The sequence below is a fragment of the Cavia porcellus genome, unplaced genomic scaffold (genome assembly GCF_034190915.1).
Source record: "Cavia porcellus strain 051 isolate PalLab524CR breed Dunkin Hartley unplaced genomic scaffold, mCavPor4.1 scaffold_17, whole genome shotgun sequence".
Classification (NCBI taxonomy): domain Eukaryota; kingdom Metazoa; phylum Chordata; class Mammalia; order Rodentia; family Caviidae; genus Cavia; species Cavia porcellus.
In genome coordinates, this window is record NW_026947500.1 from 57,680,068 (window position 1) to 57,694,811 (window position 14,744).

Consider the following 14,744-nt stretch of genomic DNA (forward strand, 5'->3'; position numbering starts at 1 on the left):
ATGGCCTCAGTTCACCAATAAAAAGAAACACAGGCAGACTGGATCAGGAGGCAGGGTCCATCAGTATGCTTTATACAATAAATACATTTAACCCAAAAGGGGGTTTATAGATGGAAAGTCAAAGATGAGAAAACAATGCTCTATGTGACAGGGAACCAGAAGTGGGGGTAGCTTGCTCATCAGCTGCAGACTGGTTAGAAAGCCCAATGGAAAACTACTCAGCTATAAAGATAACCTTGAGGCTCTTGTAGATAAATGGATTCAATTTGAGATCATGCTGAGGGGTAAAAAGGCTCTGAGTCACATAAGTGAATAGCATGTTGCCTCCCTAGTATGAAAACTAAAGGAGTTAGTGGGATCCAAAATGTACACTACATCCTGTGGAAAGTGAAAGAGGAGGAAGTGTCTAAAAAGGGAAGGCAGTAGCCATTGTTAATCTATTATCATGATTTGAAACCCATATAGTTTTTTTTTTTAATTTTATTTAAGGAGAAAAGAAAAAAAAAGCAGGGAAAGGGTACAAGTTATACAGATTTACAGAAAAAAAAATGAACAGTAGGAAATCACTAGTTAATGGATTACATATTGTCATCTTAGAAATAATTGTTCAAGTCACAAAATTAAAGCTTGTAAAGTGGACATTCCATCAATGATACTGCAAACAGTTCTGTTCATTGATCCAATAAAACTCTGTGATATCATTTTCTATCTTATACACTTAAATATACATGCAGTTATATAGTTTGGAGCACTTTCTTTTCCTCTCTTTTGTACAATGACTATTACACATTTTGGGTTTCATTGCTCCCACGGTTCTTATTACTTTTTTGGAAGAGAGTAAAACCAAATGTGACATAACAGAACAGAATCGGTCAAGTCAAAAGGGTGGACATAATAGATAATATAAAAACATAATACAAGATGATCAACAATGGTTACCATAATGCCTCCCGCTATCTCTAATAGAATTGCCTATATCGTTAGTTATAATACAATTGAACAAAACAGTAAAGAACAAAACCGACAAAACCAAAACATTGGAGACATTGTAGGTCTTCAAAAGTAGATAAAAGTCAACAAGAATGGGCGTCATAATGAATCTCATTATCTTCACAGCTGATGCCTAAACTTTCGAACCTGATACTATCCAGCAAAACAGAATAGGGGAACATCAGTTAAAAACCAGATGGTGAGAGTAATACAGGGCTTTAAATCAAGGTAATGAAAAGTCAAAGTGGGTTACTATAATATATCCTGCTATTTTTTCCCTTTAATTAAAAGGATAAAGATAAAAAAGTAAATAATGGAGTGGAGATTGAGATAAAAGAGGGCATAACAACGAAACAGCGCAGATCAAAACATAACCATTTAAGCAGAATAGTGTTTCACCACCAGATAATCCTAACCTAAAAGTAGTTACCATATTGTCTCTTTCTTTGAAATCCTTGAGTACAACTTCGTATACTGTAGCATTAAGTATATCAAAACAATGTAAAACCATTCAAGAGAATGACAGCATTACAGAGTATTTAGAATCGACTAACAAAAAATGAATAATGGTTTCTGTATAATCTCCTTGTCTTTACAAGGTTTTTGCTTATACTATCATACATAATAAAATCCAGTAAGATACAACCTATTTAGACCATTGGAGACAGAAGGACAAAAGCTAGATGAGACTTCAAAACAAGATGATACGAAATCAGTATTACCTATTAAGATGTCATTTTCTCCAAAATAGCTGTTCCTATCATCCAATCTTCTCTGCCTCATTTCTGTTAAGCTCTTTTTCTGTCAGTAGCTGTCAGTTTGTCTTCTTCATTTTGTTCTCTGCTCCATTTGTTGTGGCCTCCCCGCCACTATTTCTGGGTTCTTTGTATTTTTCTTTTTTTAGAATATCCTGCAATACTTTCTGTAGAGTTGAATTGGTGGTTGCAAATTCCCCCAGTTCCTCTTTATCCTGGAAGCACCTTGTTTTTCCATCAATTTCCAGGGACAGTTGTGCAGGATATCTCAATCTTGGCTGGAGATTATTATCTTTCAATGCTTGAATTATTTCCCCCCACGCTCTTCGTGATTTGATGGTTTGTGCCGAGAAATCTGCTGTAATTCTGATGGGTGTTCCCTTGTAAGTGGTCTGTTTCTTGTCTCTTACAGCTTTTAATATTCTGTTCTTGTATTGAATTTCTGGAATTTTGATTATTATATGCCTGGGTGTTGCTCTGTTTGGGTTGTAGGTAGCTGGGGTCCTGTATGCCTCATACATCTGAGTATCTTTACCTTTTGCTAAATTAGGAAAATTCTCCTGGATTATTTCTGTGAGTAGCTTTTGTAGTTCACTTGTTTGTGTCCCTACTTCTTCTTTTATGTTCTTAATCCTTAAGTTATGGATCCTCTTATCATCTTCTTGTCTTTGTATTATTGCTGTTTGTTTCTTTGTTATTTTTAAGAAGTTTTTCATTTCATTCTCCCATATTACAAGTCTGCCCTCCAGTTCAGATAGTCTGTCCTTAGTTTCTTTCAAGCTGTTATGCCAGTCTTCTATAGACTTCTTAGTATCTTGGTAATCCCTTTGAACATGCTTCACGTATTCTATGCTTTCTCTGTTTTCTCCATCAAACAATTCTCCCCTTTTTTTCTGTTCTTCCATTCCACCGCCTGTTTTTTCTTGGGTGGTACTTAGCATTTCTCTAACTATTCTGCATACTTCTAGCTTCAGGTCGTTGATAACTTCATTCCTGAATTGGTCTATGAGGCTCTCTATATGGTGCCTTATGTATATTGGTGCGGTGTCTGCTATTGCCTGTTTCTCAGAATTGGGGGCCGAGGAGCCTTTCTTGTTGCTGCCTCTTCCCATGCTGCCTCTTCTTCTCTGTTCCTTATATATGCAAGCTTATATAAGAGGCCCAGCTTCTCTCCCAGTCAGCTACAGCCTGATCGAATTGCGCCAGTTAGGTGTTCCCGCTCACCGCTGCGCACCAGGGAGTTACGGACCAGGCAGCCTACGCGTCTCCCCTCCCGGCCACCGTCAGGCTCTGGGATCTGGGTTGGGACAGTCTACCAGGTCCGCCGGCAGCGTCATGCAGGCCAGGCACTTTTCACCAATCCCGCCCAAGAGGGGGATGTGTGGCTGGAGTCGCCACCGCGCCCTGCTCCCGCAGGACTGCCCGAGCCCAGAAAGTCCTCCGCTGGAGTCAAACTGTGGTAGAGTGTCAGCTTCTCTCACTCACCTCACCACAAGTCAGTGCACGCCTCCCTGCCGTTCACAGATTGCCGTTCTCAGAGCTTCTGCGTGTCTCTCTCCTTGCCGAGCCACTGTAGAGGCAGCCAGCCGCTGCGCGGCGGGAAACTCAAATCCCAGCTTACAATGGCGGGGTTCCAGCCTCCACACCGAGGCTTTTCTGTTCCTGTTTTAGCACCAGGAATGCATTCCAAGTTGGTTTCTCTCAGCCCAGTTCATTTCTGAGTCAGCAGAGCATATCTCCACCTGCTTATGTCTCCTTAGTCCGCACCATTCCTGGCTTCTGAGCCGAGTCTTTCAGAGAGCCTCCGGTAGTTGCTGTTATCTGTCCGCCATGTTCTCCCGGAAGTAAACCCATATAGTTTTAACTGTTCTCTTTGGTTTTGTTTTGTTTCAATTCATCTAATTGTATTAGATTTGATGGCATGGACAGCTATTCCACGGATAGCAGGATAGATTATGGTAACCGTTTTTTATTTCCTATTAGGTTGATTTGAATCCCTGCTTTGCTCTCATTGTTTTGTGTGGACTGATTTTATTCTATTCTGTTTTGTTTGATAGTATCAAGTCTGACAGTATAGGCAACTACTTTGAAGACAATAAGATGCATTAAGATACCTATTGAGGTTTTTATTATTATCTTCTTTTGAAGTCCTATAATGTCTCCATTGTTTTGTTTTTATTGGTTTTGTTCTGTACCATTTTCTTTGACTTTATTATGCCTGATGACATGGGCAATACTTTTGAAGATAACAAGAGATATTATGGTAGCCATTATTGATCTCCTTGTATTTTGTTTTTAAGTCATGTACCATGTTCATCCTTTTGTTTTCATTGACCCTATTTTGCTTTATCTCATTTGGTTATATTCTCTTCAAAATTTAAAAAAAAAAAAAAAAAGATCCTGTGTTCCACTCCAGACACAAAAGCAAAATGGAACAAAATGAAACAAAAACCCACATGTACTTCAAAATAACATGTACCAGGATCCATGCTGCTTGCTTATAAATACAAAACCCTGCTAATTTGCTATTATGATTTTTCACATCTACAGAAGATTAAATCAAGGCTCAAAAAGGTTGTCATTTTACAAAGGTGAAAAAGGAAGAGGACAGCAACTAGACCTCGCCCTTCCCCGTGTGTCTTTTCCACTGGAAGCTAACACGCTTTGCTCTCTGGGAAGTCTAAATTCCATTTCGGCTTCAGATTGCTGAGGCTGAGACATCTGTGCTGCTTGTGACTGAAAAACCAGAATTCCCTGCTGTTGGTCCCAGAGACTTTAGCAAACCCTTTTCTTAAAGCACCACAGCTACCTGAGGTCTACAGCTGAGTCTAGATGCTGCCTCCCCGTACTGGGCTTTTCCTGATGAACCCACAAGGGCCATTTCTCATTTTTAAATGGTCTTTATTAGTACGTGTTTGCCATACATAATGATCCTAACTGTGATGAAGATGATCTGAAGTTAGTGTTTCTCTCACTACTGTAGAGCTTCAATGCAAACAAATATTCAGATACTCAAGGATCAGGAACAAAACCAGGGACAGGCTGGGTAAATTTTCCCTTGATGTCTAATTGATTAAGCTACACCAACCCTGTGGGCACCATCTCCAACTCAGCACAGGTCTGTGATGGTGGTGTCACTGATGTTAGTGCCAGCATGCACCTTGCCACCCTTCACAGCTGCCCAGAGCATGGAGTCTGAGGTCCATTTTGCTACCTAGTCCCCTGTTCTGCTGACCAGGATGAGGCCCTCCAAGCCTTTGAGCCTCAACTTCATGTAGCCCAGCGCCAGCTCTGCAGCCTCTTCCACTGTCTTTCCTGGGAAGGAAGGGTTGGGAAGAGACATGGGTCAAGGTGGAACCTGACCAGAGGTGGGGCCAGGAAGGGGGAACACCCTGAGTAATGACTCCAGCAGAGAGACAGGTTCCTCCCACCTCCCCACCTGGCCATCCTGGCTTCTAACAGGTTTGGGCCTGGTCCTGCGCACCTTGTTCAGGTGGAAGATTGCCAGCCAGGCCAGGTTCACCTTCAGGATTTTCTCCCCTGGCCCCATGGTCGACATGGCTCCAGAGCAACTGTCAGCATAGCCTCCTGACCATGTCACAAAGGGGCTAGGTTCTAACTGAGCAGCAAAACCCAGGAGACCTAAAGTGAGTCCCAGTGCTGTGTAGTGGACCAGAGTCAGGTTCAGTGCCAAAACCTCCAGATGCCAGAGGAGGAGGAAGAAGCAGGAGGAAAACAATGTGCAGGTGGAATGGAGGACAGAAGCAGGGGACCTTTCACTGGGCAGCACCCAGGCCAGGCCACCTGTGCCTCAGGGTGGGTCATGCTGTTCCACCTGCACCTACAACACAGGACACCTGCCTGCCCTGCCTGGGTCACCAGCAAGGCCAGAACACCAAGAAAGATGGGGAAAGCTACCACCCATCATGACCAGGCAGGTCTGAGTGTCCCCAGTTCTCAAGTGTTCTGAACTGAGGCTTTTGGAAGGGGACTGGGTCATGAGGATCTAGGTCAAGGGGTTAGGGTTAGGGTTAGGGTTAGAGGTGAGCACAGAGGACAGCAGACAGCACAAGCCTGTGTTACTCCTGCCAGTCTCAGCTTTGTCCCTCCCCACTTTTACCAGAACTGCACCCAGACTTTCCTTGCAACCATCTGTACTTTCTTTTTCTTTATTTGTGTATAACAGAGGAAAAGATGGGAGTCAGTCCTTCAGCTTAAGAAGTGTGGAGAAGCACTCGTGCTTTAGAAACTTAAACTATCTTTAAACGTCCATTGTGCCCTCTCAGTTCCAAATAGCAATCTGCCCCACAGGTTAGGGTGGCAGAACACACACGCAATATGCCCACATTCACACTGCTTCTGCGGCCCACTTCATGGCTCCAGGTCCCAGGGAAGAGCTGCCTTCCAGCAAAAGTGGAAGGCATTTGGGTCCCCTAGATGTGACCACACCACCACTGTCATCTTAGGCAACATGTCAGAGGTGTAGCCCAGCAAGAGCTAAGCCAAAGGCGAAGCTTGTCTTGCCCACCTGTGTGACCTCCAAAATCAGTTGAAATTTCAATCAACTAAGAAAAAGTGAAGCTAAAGGGTTTGTTTGGGTTGTTCCTTAGAACAGTATGTGGAGATGAAACTGCACAAAAAGAAAACCCAGAAAAAATCAAGAAGAGGGTGTAAGACAGCATTCAAAGGAAGATCTCCATCTGCAGCTAAAGAACAGAAACCTGAAGAAAACTGAAGCGGCAGGTGAGAAGGAGGAAGACCAGGAAAACACAGAATTCACAAAGAAGTTCAAACTAAAGGGATAAAAAATCCAGTAAAGTTCGAGCAGTGTGGTGAGCTACAGAACCGCCACACAGGACAGGCCCAAAACTCCCTGGTGTTGTGAGTACAGGGTTTCTGTAATAACTCGGACCCCAGTATAAAATCCAAGGAAGCAAGAGACTGAAATTTGGGGAGCAAAGGCTTTATTTAGGCCAGACCTGGTGACGAGTCTCTGGGAGCCAATTTGGAGGCTGCATGCCAGAGACTGAAGGGAGGACTTTAAAAAAAGGCCAGAGGAAAAGGTGGGGGGGAGAAACAAAGAAACCCGCAGAGCCATCAAATTTGTTGACCCGAATCTGGAAACTGTATAGCTGTCCACTTAGTTCTGACAACCTTGGGAGCCTTTGGCGCCTCTCAAATTACTCCCATCCTGCAGATAAACATTATCTTAGAGTAGCACATCTGCAATAACACTTGGAGAAGAAAGTAGAAAGTTAATTATCTCAGAACAGCTTGTTAACACTAACAGGTGGGAAGGGGTTGAAAGTTAACAGAAGCTGAAACTTAAGTTTTCACAAGGATTTGGAACTTAACCCTTTTGGTGCATTAGGGTTAAGCCACAACATTTTCCTGTAATTTCTTTGAAGCTAAGCAGTTCTTAAAAACAGAGCAGGCTCGTTTTATGACAGACCACCACCGGGTCGGGAAGAGGTCACCAGAAACCCAAAATCTTTATGGCCTAGCCTAGATAGATAGGTAAGGGGAGAGGGGAGGCAATAAGGTGCACTACAGAACAGAAAATGGCGGTTATGTTTTTCTTTCTGTCTAGGGAGGGGGATCAAGGTCAGGTAAAGGGTTATGCTAATAAGCAAATCTTCCTGCACACAAGCTAGTTACTTCAAACAAGTGTAAATTAGAGGGCCATCCTAGTTTTCTTTAGCTCTTTAGCGAGAATAGAGGCGCCTAACAGTGATTAACAACACTTGTTAGTTCGTTTTAGCATCACTTCTGTTTTTTGTAGAGGGCAACTCTGGTTAACATATCAATTAGGTGAGATTTTGCAATTCTTTACAGAGGAGAGCATTGCTTAACATATCAATTAGGTCATCCAAAGGGAAAAGGAAAACACATACATAAGCCGTGTTACAGGTTTTGTTATAGTACACATAAACAAAGCTATTTTCTTAGAGTACAACAGTTTCCACCGCCTCTGCACTTCACTGTCCAAGGCAAGAACAGAGCCCTGCAAACCCAGCTTCACCCCGACCCACGTGCAAATCCTGCTGGGGATTCAGGCGGAAAACAAAATGCAGGCGGCACACTGGCTGTCTCTGACAGCTTTGACCTCCACTCCTGGGGCGCAGGCCTGCAATGCCCACTTCCTTGACATTCGGAAGTCCTCCACACTGCACCGGAAGGACCCAGCCCTGCTGTGCAGAACTTCTGGGATGAACAGGAAGGAGTTGGCGCCCCTCACCTCTCACAAAATAATAACGGACGCCTTTCTTCTGAGGAAGAACAATGCCTAAGTCATCCCTGGAGTGAAACAGCTCCCAGATGTGCTCGGTTGGACTCTGTGTTCTTCGGAGGAGGAGCAGGGCCAAGGCCATCAGCACCCCTGAGGAGCTCAACCCCTGGGCCCCTCCCTAACGTGAAACACGAGGTAAAGTTTGGCCTGAAACTCTGGATCCAGGGCCGAAGAAGGCCAGCTCTCCGGCAGCATCCCTTTAAGCAGAGACTTGTGCTAAAGAAATGAATAAACACAATACAGGAAGCCCACCCTACTGAGATTAGATGAGTTTGCTGTTGCAGAAGGATTGGCCGCCACGTGCTTCCAGAGGCTCAAACCCAGAGGTAGAGAGCTCATGTGGAAAGCCACTGCTCAGCGTCCTGCCCACAGGAGGTACTAGTGGGGGAAGACCAGGCTGTGACTAGAAGGGCTCCATGAATGATTCCTGACCAGGTCCCACCAGGTGGAGCCGACTGCTGTCAAGATGGTGTTTGGCTTCCTGGACAGGTCTGCGGAGGTTACAGTCCCACATTCTGCTTTTGCCCAGGGCCTGCTCCTTGCATATCCAGCCTCTCAGAAACTCATTAGGCCATGCATCTGAAGTGCATGGGAGTGAGGATGTCCCCTGCAGACAAAGGAGAAGTCTGTCTGCTCTTGCAGACAACAAGCAGCTTAAAGCAAATGCATGATAAAAATAATGTGGTTTCATTGTTTGATTGGCCAGATTTTTCATGCCTATATTTTGTAATCTTACCAACTATATTCCAGATAAAAATGCACAATATATTAACCAGTATTAATCTACTCTTATTGTATTTTGAAATTCTGAATCAGTGTTTTCTGTCTTTTTTTTTAAATAATGTTACTGGGGGAATAGTGGCACATGCCTCTAATCCCAGCACTTGGGAAGCTGAGGCAGGAGGATTGTTGCAAGTTGGAGACCAGTATGGGCTACAAAGTGAATTCAAGTCCAGCCTAAACTGCATAGCAAGACCCTGTGTCAAAAAAAAAAAGTTATTGTGTTCCTAAAAGAAAGGAAAAACAAATGAAACCAACTTAAAATTCAAAAAAAGTACTTTTTGAGGCCAAGGAAGTACCCCAGTAGCAGAAGCACCTCCCTGGTAAGTGCAAGGTTCTGAGTTCAATTGCCTGTAGAAAAAAAAGTACTTTACTGGAGATGGCTGTGGCAGTAGGTGAGATCCAGAACAGCACTAAAGCTAGGTGGGCATCTGAGTTACTGCTGCCCTCACAGAGTCAGGAACAGTCTGGACCCCTTACCAGCTTGGAACAGGAATCTTCCTTGGGCCTCTGTACCAGGCCCATTGCAACTGCCCCTGACCAGCCAGCCACAAAGTAATTATTTGAAAGCAACAGAGAAACAGAGGCAAATATCATTCAAATGTTCTCTGCATCCCCCCACCACCACCACAGAGGATGGACAGGAGGATCATAGGTTGCAAGTATTAGATGACCTTTCACAAGTTAACCCTTCTAGTATTAGATTTGTCAATTTCCATACACCAGATACTTGTCCCAAGGAAGAGTTTTACCTTCAAACCATTTTATGCCAATTCACAATTACTCAGAAAACATAGATTGCCTTATAGACATTAAGGCTGTTAAAAATAGTAAGTGATAAGGACATTGCTGCTGAACTCACTAACACCGTGAAAGGACAGTCCGGTGTGTAACTTTCTAGCTCTGGCAGAAAAATAATTTCATCTGTAAATTTAGATGCTTCCATTTGTGGCACTGAAAGTCCAAGAGATGGAAATGCACTAGCACAGCACAGATGAAATATTGGACAACCGGGCATGGTGGCTCACGTCTGTAATTCCAGCACTCAGGTGGCTGAGGCAGGAGGATCGTTGCAAGTTTGAGACCAGTCTGAGCTACAAAGTGAGCACATGGCCAGCCTGAACTGCATAGCGAGACCCTGTCTCAAAAAAAAAAAAAAAACAAAAAGAAAAAAAGAAATATTGGACTATTCCACCAACTCAAAAAACAGAATTAAGATATGTCATGTACAGGTGCAAGTTCCCTATGATGAATGTGATCATTGTATCTGTCTAAACTAGGTTAATGTAAAGAAATAAGCAGAGACAAAGGGTCTGTGGGCTAAACAACAAGGCCTTGCAAAGCAGTGAGAAGAATCTTTAAATTCAAGTACTGTTTCAAAGCTTTGAGGCTTGGTAAAAGTTGGCCAGTGATTCAGAAATCATTAGGAAAGAGCAAAGTAAAACTGAGGGGAAATGTCCTTTATTTACTTCTAAATGTGCTGAACGGTGCATGAATTCTAGTAAAGCTCAGATACTATTGAAGAAAATGGTTTTCACTCATTCCCAAAGCTCAAACATTGATCCCACAGAAGGTATGGCTTGCGATGAGTCTCTAAATTAAATGATGATGAGCTCAGTGAGCACATTGTGACTTACACCATAGCTGTGAGGATAAGTCAAAGTTACCAAGACAAATGGAAGACCCACAGTGAGGGCCAAATTAGACACCACCAAAGCCAGGGGAGTTCAAAATAGTTTTAGAATTTACATTTCCAGAAATTGGAGAATGTAGGAAGATATCGTTATTCTCCAAAATACACAGGATGTTCCAAAGCTGAAATAAGAGCATATAAAATCATTCACCAGATCAGTAACAGGCAATGAAATATATGCAGTGGTAACAGCACAAAAGCTCAGGAACCAAAGGATTCATCACTGAACTATAGAGAAAAAGTAATGCCAATACTTCTCAAATGTCTCTACAAAGTTGAAAGACAAAAGCAGCATGGGCTAGGCATGATTGCACATGGCTGTCATCCAGTGTTTGGGAAGCTGAGGTGTAGAGGGAGAATGAGAACCAGGGATCTCTGGTGTTACGAAAAACTGAGTAGCCCTCAAAGTGATGGAGCAAACCAAGACCTTTGTTAGGCTAGCTGGCCCAGGGGAGTTAGTGCTGCACAATCTGAGCCCAGATTAGTGGGAGGGGAACCTAGTTTAAGTTGGGTCAGGCTGGGGTCTGAGCCATGCAGTTACTTACACAAGCAAAAAATATTGTAAATATTGTTGGCATCAGCTAGTTATGTTTTGAAGTTATACAGAGAAGTCAGCTAGAACATCTGGTGGTTACATAAATACTGAGACAAGCATAACAGCTCCTGTTCTTGATGCAATGAGGCAAGGGAAGACGGGCCAGGAAATGGGGGGACGAGCAACACTGCAGCTGGGTCTGAGGACTCAGCAGCAGTCACAGTATTGAGTGCCAAGTTTTTTTCCTCTCTATTGCCCCCTTTGATGCCCTGACAAGTGTAGCCACAGGGCTTTAAACCATGTGGGCTGGGACTAGAAGCTGATGGATGAAATGATGGGTCAGAGCACTAACTTGTCTTGGAGAAAGTCCATTAAGTACCAAAACGAGTGAAGTCCAAACAACAGGAGAAGAAGATAAGTGGCCTGAGGATGGGCACAAGCCATGAGATTCAGGTGCCCCATGAGAAGCCCCACCAGCTATTGGATTGGTAAGGCTCTAGGAGCCTGACTGATCAATATCAGCGGCTTTGTATGGGCTGGTAAATGGCTTCTGATCTATTAACATGAGGACAGCTTTCCTCTCCGAGAAGATGTGAGTAGTCCCGTTTTCTGCAGTCAGAAGTTCCAGTGCTCGACAGTGTTGAAGTGCAACCAGAGAGTCTGCTTCTTTCTGTAAGGCAACTATTGAGTCAGAAACAGTCTCTAGACTGCCAGTTATCTCCTGGGACAGCTTTTTATAAGAGAGGACCAAGGTGGTTATGCCTTTGACCCCTGCTTCCATTCTACCAGCTAGTCTAAGTCCTTCCAGGAAGGGTACTACAAAGGAGACCTGGCATTGTTGGGAATGGGTGTGAACCGGGATCAGAACCTCACTGTCTCCAGATGCAATGTCTGTTTCTGGAAGAGGTAGACAAGGGTGCTGTCTTATCACTTTTTACTCGTCGTTGAGACAAAATACTTAATGCCCAAGTTGGGAAAGGAAAGGTTTATTTCTTACAGTTTTTGGAGGTTCCAGTCCACACTCAGTTGGCTCCCAGGCAGGCGGGCATGGCTGGGCCGCCTTTCATGGTGGCTGCAAACAGCAAGCCAGAACCAGCAAAGAGCAAGACACAGCTTCTTCCTGCCATTACATCACATCCTGGCTCCACCCCTAAGTGGATGTAGCACTAACACCATCAATCCAAGCACTATACAATGAACGAATAACAAATGCACAATTCAAACTCATGAGCCCTGGGGACACAGACATAAACCATGACAGGTGCATGTTCCCATCCAGTTGGCAAGATAACAGAGCTAAGCATCATTTCCAGGGTGTGGAAGGGAGGTGAGTTCCACAGTCAGAAAATTCAGGAGCAGTAAGACAGAATTTATTATGTATATCACATATATCATATTTTCCAAATATCCTTCATAAGTTGTGTATCTGAAGGCTGAGGTCGTTCCAGGGAGTAGGGACACCTGTGCAGTGGAGTTACAATGCAGACTCCCTTTCTAAATCTAGCAGTGGTAGAGATCAGAAGTGTTGAATAAGGTGATAATATGAAGTAAGGACAGTGACCATACCAGTGGTGAGACAGGGTATCCTTGGTGGAAGCAAGGGACGTGAACATGCAAAGCCAACAGTCTTTTGCTAGGCCAGGATGGAGTTGGTATAACATGGCCTTAGTCTAACTAAGGTTCCTGTTAGAAGGTAACTGGCTAGTGAGCCTGGGTCTTTGTGTCCCAGGCCCACCACTATGGGAATGAGCAGCAGCATCAGATTATTGGCAGTGGCCATCTGGACAGACCACAGAGCAATTTAGTAAAATAGTTTTATAAGAGATTAGAGATTAGAAAGATAAAACAATATGATGGCAACAAAAGCAAAAGTCAAATGAATTCTTTGTGTGATTTTCCAATTTGGGGGGATGGCCATAGCAAGGCTGGCTGCCAAAGACAAGAATGAACAGTTCAAAGGGGCCTAAGAACTAAGGGCCTCAGAGATGCACCATGAAAGGTGTCCTCAAACTTCAGTGGTACATAGACTGGCATCTAGAGTGACCTGAGCAGAGCAGTTTTCCTGGGAAATCAGGTCTCAGATGATCTCATCAAAGTCAGGTCTTTAGTGGGTTTTGGGGGGTCTGGAGTAATCAGAGCACGGCAATTTTCATGGAAGCCAGGTCTCTGATGATATCCTCCAAGTTGGGACTTGGGTGATGTCTTAGTTACTCTTTTTTGTCCTTAGTTACTCTCTACTCTTCACTAAGACAAAATACCTGATGCCCAAAGTTACAAAAGGAAAAATTTGTTTCTTACAGTTCTTGGAGGTTTCAGTCCATACTCAGCTGACTTCAAGGCAAGGTGGCATGGCTGGGCTGCTGTTGATAGCTGCCATAAAAAGCAAAAGCACAAATCAGCAAAAAAGAGATATACCTTCTTCCCACTGATACATCATATTCTGACTCCACCCCTAGGCCAGTGAAACACTTATACCATCAATCTAAGCACTAGACAATGAACCAATCACAAACGCTACATTTGGTCAAGTCCATAACTGTATGAGGCTTGGGGGGGTCACTGACATAAACCATGACAAGTGGGTTTTGAGGGGTATGGATAGGCTACCACACTATCCTGAAGGTAGGCTTTTTTATCTCTGGTGTGATGGATTCACGGGCTGATTTCTGTAACTTCAACAGTGGTTAGGGAAGCACACACAACAACATACTACAGGCTGGAGCAGTGCTTTGTCCATCCTACCCTGAATCTCCCAGCTGAAAAGAATGAGCAAGCATGTCCTGTCCAATATCTTCCCTAAAATACCTGATAATTGGAGGGGGTCTCCCACATATTATCTCATCAGCACAAGTCTCCAAGGGTACATCTGATTCTGAGTAGAGCAAGGGGCAACATGGGCAACCAGGTTGCTCCCATTTCTTGGCCAAGCCTAATAAGAACTATCTTAGGATCTGATTCATGCATTCTGCCTTTCCTGAACTTTGTGGCAAATACGTTTTGTGTAAATTTTATTTGATCTCTAGCATTTCAGAGAGTCCCTGGATGGCTTCTGCTACAAAGGTGGGCCCATCGTCACGTCCATAGTCAATGGAATCCCATATTGAGGAACTATTTCTCTGAGGAGCAATCAAACAACTTCTTGGTCCTTTTCAGTTTTGGTTGGTTTGGCTTCAATCCATCTTGAGTCAGTGTAGATAATTACCAGCAGGTATTTGCGTGTGAAAACAGGTTTCATTTCTGTGAAGTCTATTTGTAGATCTTCAAAAGATGAGGTGCCAGGGTGATGGATTCCTGGTGATGGCTGTGGCTTCTGAGGAGGATTTTTCTAAGCTCAGGTTTAGCACCTTTGACACAATGAAGCGCAAGTGAGGAGAGCTTCAAAATGTAGTGGTATCTCTTTAAGATAATTTCTAGATTTACTTTTCCTAGGTGACTCTCTTCATGGGCCTCCAAGACCAAATGGTAGGAACTGTGAGAAGGAATGAATATCCTGGTGTTCAGCACGGTGTAAAAGCCTGACCCATCCCTAAAGGCTTTTTGTTCTTAATCCCAAAGATTTTCTTCAGGAGAGTATGCCAGGGTTGCCTTCTGCATCAGAATGAGAAGCCAGCCATTGAGGAAAGTCTTCAGGTAGGGCTCTGTAGGCCTTTTCTGTCTTTTACAGTTGTTTGCCTATTTGCAAGGCCTCAGGGTATCCAATGC

At 43.7% G+C, this 14,744-nt stretch overlaps 1 long non-coding RNA gene across 1 annotated transcript; it reads right to left on the bottom strand.

Moving 5' to 3' along the window:
* Positions 1–4,625: 4,625 nt before the first annotated feature.
* Positions 4,626–5,375, bottom strand: LOC134471224 (uncharacterized). The gene is made up of 2 exons (XR_010040524.1): positions 5,230–5,375; positions 4,626–5,060 (listed from the first exon to the last, which is right to left on the bottom strand). It is a non-coding gene; the product is annotated as an uncharacterized LOC134471224 (long non-coding RNA).
* Positions 5,376–14,744: the final 9,369 nt, after the last annotated feature.